General features: G+C 27.5%; 1 long non-coding RNA gene across 2 annotated transcripts; it reads left to right on the forward strand.

Moving 5' to 3' along the window:
• Positions 1-6,109: 6,109 nt before the first annotated feature.
• LOC123258897 lies at positions 6,110-7,310 on the forward strand. 2 transcript variants are annotated; one of them, XR_006508158.1, is made up of 2 exons: positions 6,110-6,537; positions 6,805-7,310. It is a non-coding gene; the product is annotated as an uncharacterized LOC123258897 (long non-coding RNA). The 2 variants fall into 2 exon arrangements; XR_006508157.1 differs by having other exon boundaries at positions 6,984-7,310.
• The last annotated feature ends 923 nt before the right edge of the window (positions 7,311-8,233 follow it).

Consider the following 8,233-nt stretch of genomic DNA (forward strand, 5'->3'; position numbering starts at 1 on the left):
AGCATGATAATCTTCATATCACCATGTTAGTAGTGATACTAAATAGTAATTTAAGTATTGATAATAATTTAAATCTATATTCATTGGTAATTAGCTTCTTCTTTGAAGAATTAATTATTCTAATATATAGAACACTGCGTGTAGTTCAACCTCAGCATGATCAGGTACAGATTCAGGTTTTATTGACAAATCGTTGCAAACCTGCCAATCACCGCGTAATCGTCTGCAATAAGCCAAGTAATAGCCCGTGATAAACGCCACAACGCCTGATATTCTGAAAATAAATAAATTTTTGATGTTATTTACAACAATATGCATAAAATACGAATATTAACAAGTAAGTGTAATAAATATACCTATAACGTAAATTAGTTTTAGTTTTCTCACTATTTTCAATTTGCAAATTTAAATAAATTGGAAGCTCACTTAATTTACATCTTTTTCCTCTCGGTTCGCACTTTTTATCCCGTACGTCTAATTCAATAAATAGATATTTTTGAGGAACAGTGACAAGAGTTGCCATAGCTTTAAAGCAAGATGGACATCGAACATTGAAAATTTTGTGATAAAATTGTAAAGCTTTTTCAAGAGCTCCAAATCCATGTCTTGTTATTATTCTGTGGTTAGCACTTATAGCTGAAATAGTTCGTGTGTAAATTTGACATAATCTATTTGGACATGAAGTAGTTTCAATAAAACTCGGTGCAGCTTCATGTAATTTTTTCCAAAGCTGGATAACGTTGTCATGGCAATTTATGTTGGGAGCAACCTTAATTTCTGAACTATCTTCCTCCAATTTTTTTGTGTCATAGATAGGATGTAAAATAGCCATACGCTGTTCGTATATTTTCCAGGTTGCTCCGGTCTTTATGAAGTTTCTTACAAATTCAAATATTAAAAGGTCAGAATTATTTATAAAGTGACGATAACGAGAATGAGTGTTATCGATTGCTGCTGTGTAGATGATTTGAACTATTGAGTCAAATGGGCAAGTATTTAATGCTGTCCATTTAATTCCTTTAAATTGAACTGGACCAGTTTTATTACCGTTACGAAGTAAAAAACCCTTTCTTTTTTTGGTACTTTTAGATTTTTCTTCATCTACTAAATTATTTAATAGAGCAACTTCTGGACAATTTTGGAAGTAATGACCATTTTTTTTCTTCACCATTTTTTGTTTCATTATGTTTTCCATTGCTAAAGATAAAGGTTCACTATCTTGTTTTACTGTAGAAAATTCATGTGTTTTTTTTTTTCATTATCGAGATATTTTGTAGATGATGATAAATTAGAAACACTATCATCTAGAGAATCAGTAGAAGTAATAATTACCGTTTGAAAATCAATGTTTAATAATCCGTCATCAATAATTTTGTGATTTTTTAAACTAGCGGTACTAATATCGAGGCAATAATTTTTGTCTTCATTAAAATTTTGGTTGTAACTAGAATCATTTTGATCCTCAAACGAAACCACAGAATCATTTTGATTGTTTTCATGTTCAGATGGTGGTTCTTCATCAGAGCTGTTGATTTCTTTATTAATAATTTTAGTGTTTATATTTGAGTCTTCATGTTTTTCTTGAATACTTATAGAGCTATAGTTATGATCATCATCAATGTTATGATCTTTCATCAAGTCAATAGGATTCTCCGACACGGTAGCTGAATCATTATGTTCAACCTGATCCGACACATTTCCGTAATCCGTTGCCCAATCATAATCTGTCGCAGTTTCATTTTTACCTAATCCTTTCCAGTTTTCATACTCATTCTCTTCTTTTGGTTTCTTCTGACACTCCTTGGAAGAATTATCGACTACAAATTTGGTAAGTTTTGATCGGAATATATTAACTCCACCTAAAATGTCAGCAATATGTAATTTTAAAAACTTTTTTACTGTCGTAGGTAATTTTACTTTTTTTTTCAAAGACATTTTCAGGTCTTTAAACTCTGTTTCAACGAAAGAAGAAGATGGCCGTGACATAGTCTTAGGTGTGCATACATTTGTCCAGAGTGGGAAATCTTTCATCTTATCAACGAGATCAGCATACAGGCCTGGGACATAATGAGTGTTAAGCTTTTGACCAATAAAAATTGTAGTATTAACTTTTTTACAAAGATTTTCAATCCATGTTAAAAGAGCTACTGACCACCCTTTGTCATCAGTAGCTTTTGATGATAATTCTTCAAAAATTACAGTTTTATCAGGATCGACTTCAACAGAATCAATAACAGTGAGATCAGGATTCCGTTTTGCCACTAATTTTTCTAAATATTTTCTAGCTTCAACTGGAGTAATCATCCGGTCATCTATAGCAATGATTGTATCTTCAAACTCTGTGCTACACACTATTAATATCATCATAAATATTTCCTCTAATTTAGATAATTCTTCGCAATCAATCATCAATGCGACACAGTAGAGAAAAAAAGATTTCACGATTTTATGCAGGGCAGTTTGAAAACACTTCCAACTGCTGACTGCATGAAGAAAATGTGCTGTATCCAATCTAATGAAAGTACGTGGTTGTAAATTAGCACCGGTGGTTACACTTTCAAACATAAAGTTGATATAATCTTTTAAAGATTTACCATTAAAAGCAATAGACATTGCATTTAAAAGAGCTCGGGATCCATCAGAGACTGCTTGCTGTGGTAAATTAACTTTTTCTGCCCATTCAGAAAGCCAAAAAGCAATAAACCTTGCACTATGCTTTTCTGATAGCATTTGATAAACCGGAATAGAAGTATGATCAAAATTAATAACAATTTGATACAGGAATATATGACCAGTTTTTTTATCTCGAGAATCTGACAGTTTTTTTTAACTAATCCACCAGTTGCATCAATACCTATTGATGAGTATTGTTTATGAATTCGCAAATATTCGGCATATGTATGAAATTGTGTTGGATTTGCATAGAAAACAAAGAATGGTGTATCACTAATCCATGAAATAGAATTAACATACGATGGTTCCTGATTCATCTTGCGTAAAGCTAATATTATATCTCGTCGATCATCAGAATGAATACCAAGTTCTTCATCTGTCGCTTCTTTTTTAGCTTCGTGAAGTGTGCCTAAGTTATATAAAAAAGGCGATCCAGTGTCTCCAGGTTTTAAAATGATTTTAGCTTCTTCCTTCCTCCAACCTAGAACACCAGAAAGTAGTAATTTTTGCTGAACTTCTTTGCGTTTTTTACCATTAAGAGGACGTTTCACATCTGCATGCTTGGAATAACGTGTATCCCTACACTTCATGGTAATAACAACAGGTCCGTCATCTAAAGGAGGATCTTTAATAATTCCACGTACAGAATTTAGACAAGAGCGATATTTACATCGTCCAATCATGACTGCATAGTTATTACTTTTATTAATTTTACCACGTTTAAATACAAAAGCACATTTGAGACGGTATTGTTCCCAAAAGGCAAATGAAACAATATTTGTCCACACACCAGGTTCAAAACCAGCGTACTTGCGACCTTTATAAATAAATGGTTTGTCATGTTTTATTAGATTCCATTGCTCTCGTGTAATTGTAACATGGAAATCTTCACACTCATCATCGTTGTCACTCACAGTAGATTCAAGTTCACCATTTTTTTCATCATCATTATCACTGTCATTGTCATTCAAATCATTTGTAGTATTAGAATTATCAGAACTGGCAGTTGAAACATTTAAATTAGAGGTAATTTTTTCATTATTCTGGATAAAAATTCCACATTTTTCTCGAGCAAGTGTTAAAATATTTCTTCTATTTTATCGTACATTAATTCTTACAGCTGGGACTTTCCATAAACCTTTTAATTCATCAGATATATCTTGCCATACTCTCGAGCTATGTTCTGGCAATTTATTGGTATCAAAGTATGTTATATACTTTATTAACGCAGTAACTGCCAAATCAACAGATACCACTGATTTTGCTGGCATTATATTAATATATTTCACACAATATTCTGGAAACAATAAGAATATTCATTAGCATCTAAATAATTAATATTTTCAAAGTGATTACAGCTACTTACTCAACAAACTACATGCATTAAATTTAGTTAAGCACACATTTTTTTTTAATTAAGTGTTAAAAATAAATTAATTATTTTTAATTTAAATAACTATTATAACTTCATCGATAAAGGGAATTAAATTATTTCATTATTGTCAAGTACTGTAAACTGAATGACGAAAACTTCTAAAAAGGCGTGTTAATAAGACAATAGTCGTTTGTCATTTGTCTATCGATATAAACAACGACATAAAGCAAAAATATTTATGGACGAACACAGCCATGTATATTTTTAAAAATATAGACGTTTATTTATTTATTTACACAGGTAGATATATGAGTAAAATTGAAAATAAATGCAATATCTAATTTTCTGATTTATAAATTAATAAAAAATTTATATTCAAGTATTGAAAGTTGACTTCAATAATTAACGCAGCAATTCGATTGTACAGAATGGGAACTTATCGACTTATGATAAGTTCACATCATTTTACTTTAATATGATACTAGATGGTTAGTTAATGTCATTTTGATAAAGAAATATTTAGAATTTAATCATTGTTAAAAATAATGTTGCTTTAGTCGAAATTAAGAAATACAGTAACGAAAATCTTACCATTCAAATCAATATTTACGAAAAATATAAAAATTTTATTTTTGTGTTTAAATTGGTGCCAAAATATATGTGTCCTCTTCATCATGTCATATATAAATAAGCTACAATCAATGGTAGACAACCTGTAAAGTAAGAAAATAATATAATTAAATAATTAATAATGTTTTATTATTAACATTTTATTGTACTTACAAGTCTACTTGGTTTGTGTTCAGCATATCAGTTTCGAAATTCATGATTTCCTCAAAGTTTTGAGTAATTTTGTAAACAATGTTTTTAACTAGAAAAAAAAAAAAATAAAAGCAATATAGAAACCCATCCAATTTTTTTGAGCAGTGATTTTTGAGTACTAGATTTTCAATCCGGGGTTTATTGAACCCAGGATTAAATTATCATTGTTAGTATATCTATACATTTGATTAATATAGATATAATGATGACGATAATTTGACCTCGAGTATAATTAACCTCGGATTGAAAAACTGGCCTTCAACGATGAAAATCTCATATGTTGATAAACTATTTTATAATAAATGCATAGTATTAGGGTGACTTACAAAAAATTAACATCAACCAAGCGACTTTAATTGAAAATTGACGAAGCACGTAGTCCCAAAACAACAAAAGATATATGCCATAGTTGCTCCACAAAATCCACTGTTTGTTTTGTATTTTGGAATATAAATACATCCACTTTGGATTAAATCACTGAAGAGTTTTATCAAGAAATAATTTACTGGAAGGTACTCCATTGTCTAAAAAAATAATATGTTTTTATAAAAAATTTAGAAATAAATAAAAATGATACTAAAGTTGACGGACATCAGGCAATTTTTAATAAATTTTTATAATAAAAAGAAAAAAAAAAGTAATCAACAATTAGACTTACAAAAATTTATCGAAATTATTGATGCACTTTTTTATAATTAATTTTGTTCTTGAAATAGATATAAAAGTTTTTTCAGGTGTCTACTAATTTTAGTGTCATAAATAAAAATGAGTATTATGCTATAACATTATATTATAATATCATTATTTTATACTAACTTTCTCAGGAGAAACGATGAATGTTTGTATAAAAACTACAAAAACTCTCAGTAAGATGTTACAAAAAATAATTTTAATGTATAAATAAATTGGAGTATTTTGTTAATTATCTTTCTGTACTCGGACAAACATCCATGTTATTTCTAAAATTGAGAAACTATATATATGTAAATTTAAATTTTTATGAAAACTATAATCAACAGACGAAAAACTGCTTAAATGAATTAAATATATATACAGTAAGTATATAAAAGGATAAATTACTGGCTACTTAACCATTTTAATATCTGGTTAAATAACTGCTGCTACTTATAGTTATCACTACTGCGTAGAAAGAGTAGAAAAATACTTTCAAACTAAGATTTGTTTTAAAACAATAATTTGCGCTTTTAAAATGTTTTTCATTCAAAAGTGTAATGAACAAACAGTTAAATAAAAATTAAGATTATTCATTTCTTTTCTTTATAAACTAAACTTTTTCGTTATGACGACTTCTGAAAATCCGCCTTATTGTTTTATAAATATCCAAGTAAAAAAAAACAGGTAATTAACTAAAATATGAATAATAGAAAAAAAGTGATAATTTTCCTTCACTAGTTGAAAAAATTTTCACGTGCCGGTATGAAGAGGACAAAAAGAATAAGATGAAGGTTCACGAAATGTAAACAATAGGTAAACATCTTATTTATTATTTCGATTCCAAGAAATAAGCACTCATTATTATTTAAAGTAATATTAATATCAGTGATAAATGGTGAAATGAGGATTATGATTTTCGTTGAGTTATTTACAGGTATTTAACATCTCATCAGTTCTGAAACACTGAAATATCTCCAATGGACACAGTTAAGGTTAATCAATTTTTACGTTTAATAATTTCAATGTCAAATCATTCCTTTTTTTTATATTCATGAATTTTATTTATTTTAAGCATCCACGAAATCGTTAAAAAATTATATTTACATGAAGTAGTAGGGCTATGTTAATCATTATTCTAATACAATCAAAAAAGTAGTGTATAATATTAAATATTTTTATTTTCATTGTAATTGAATTAATTTATATGATTTCACATTAATTTAATGATAATTTTTTTCGATTGATTAATATGGAAACAGCGAAGGACATCGTCTGTAAATATAGTAATGGCATAGAAAATGATCTGGAGGAATAGAAATAGTTTTATTCGAGCTAACCAAGCAAAGCGAAAAACTAAATCTTGTAAAGACATTATTCGCGTATTAAAATTATTTTTCTGAGTTGATTACTAGACATAATATAATGTAATATTTTACAGAGTACGTTTGAGCCAACGATGCTTCTATCAAAGAACTAACAAGACAACAAGATCCGAGATACTATATGAAGCTGTAACTTTTTTACTAATTAGATTTAAAGAAAAAAAAATGTACAGTACCAGTACTAAAGTTATTATGAATCTATGCAATATTAGTATTTACTATAACTCTTTGTACTTCATGTATTTTTTCTTAAAAATATTTTTGTAAAACATAGGATAATTTTGATATATCTATGGATAGATGCTCTTGCATCTCTATAGATTTGTATGCTGGAAACTAATAAATAAAAATAAATAAATATATTTAATTGAGTTGAAAATGAATTTTTGTTTATATATTATTTTTCCACTTGTATTTCGTATTCAAGTCAATTTAGAATATTTTATTTATAATTTTAGTTAATTTTGAATCTAGAAAGAAAAAAGTTAATGAAAAAATAACCATGTGATATACATAACCTATAAAGTGTATCATTTAAACATAAATAAAAAAATAATTAATTTTAATCAACAAGCACTTATCACTTTAATTTTACTGAATACTACTCTTTTACACATTACTTGAATTTTAATTAAAAAGGATATTTATTGATGTTTTGTTTTGCAATTATTATCTAGTTGTCGAATGATTTCTTAGTTTTAATCAAAGTTTCTAGATAGTAACTTTTCCTTCTGTTATTAATAATTAAGTTTGTGATCAATAATTTTGGATCAGTATTATTTAAACAACCACGTAGTTTCAAAGCTACGTACGGAAGTTTACATGAGTAACCTTGAGAACTGAAAAATCATTAATTTTATGGTAAACAACCACGTGGCTACCATAACCTATGTGCGACTTTGTATTTAAATATTTATAATTAAATGAAATTAGTGTAGTCCTTGGTCGTGAATTAAATTATAATGAATAATATATTTTTTAATAAATTATTATTTTTAAATAATTATACATTTCTTTATATTATTATTTTTCCATCATTATCTATGAGTGATCTATAACCAATATTGATGAAATTTTTAATGACAAATAAATATTTAATAAAGAAATGGAAATTAAAAAAAAAAAAAACTTGGATATATTTTTTAATTTTCTTAATTCGAATTTTGTATTCTTTTATTTATTAATATTTTATATTATATTTTTGTCAATTAAATACATTAATTAAGGTCTTCCAGATTCATACTCATTATTAACCAGAGTCTTATATGATTTAGAGAATCTATAAAATTTTTGAAACGTTATATGG

The sequence above is a fragment of the Cotesia glomerata genome, linkage group LG2, assembly GCF_020080835.1.
Source record: "Cotesia glomerata isolate CgM1 linkage group LG2, MPM_Cglom_v2.3, whole genome shotgun sequence".
In the NCBI taxonomy this organism is placed as follows: Eukaryota; Metazoa; Arthropoda; class Insecta; order Hymenoptera; family Braconidae; genus Cotesia; species Cotesia glomerata.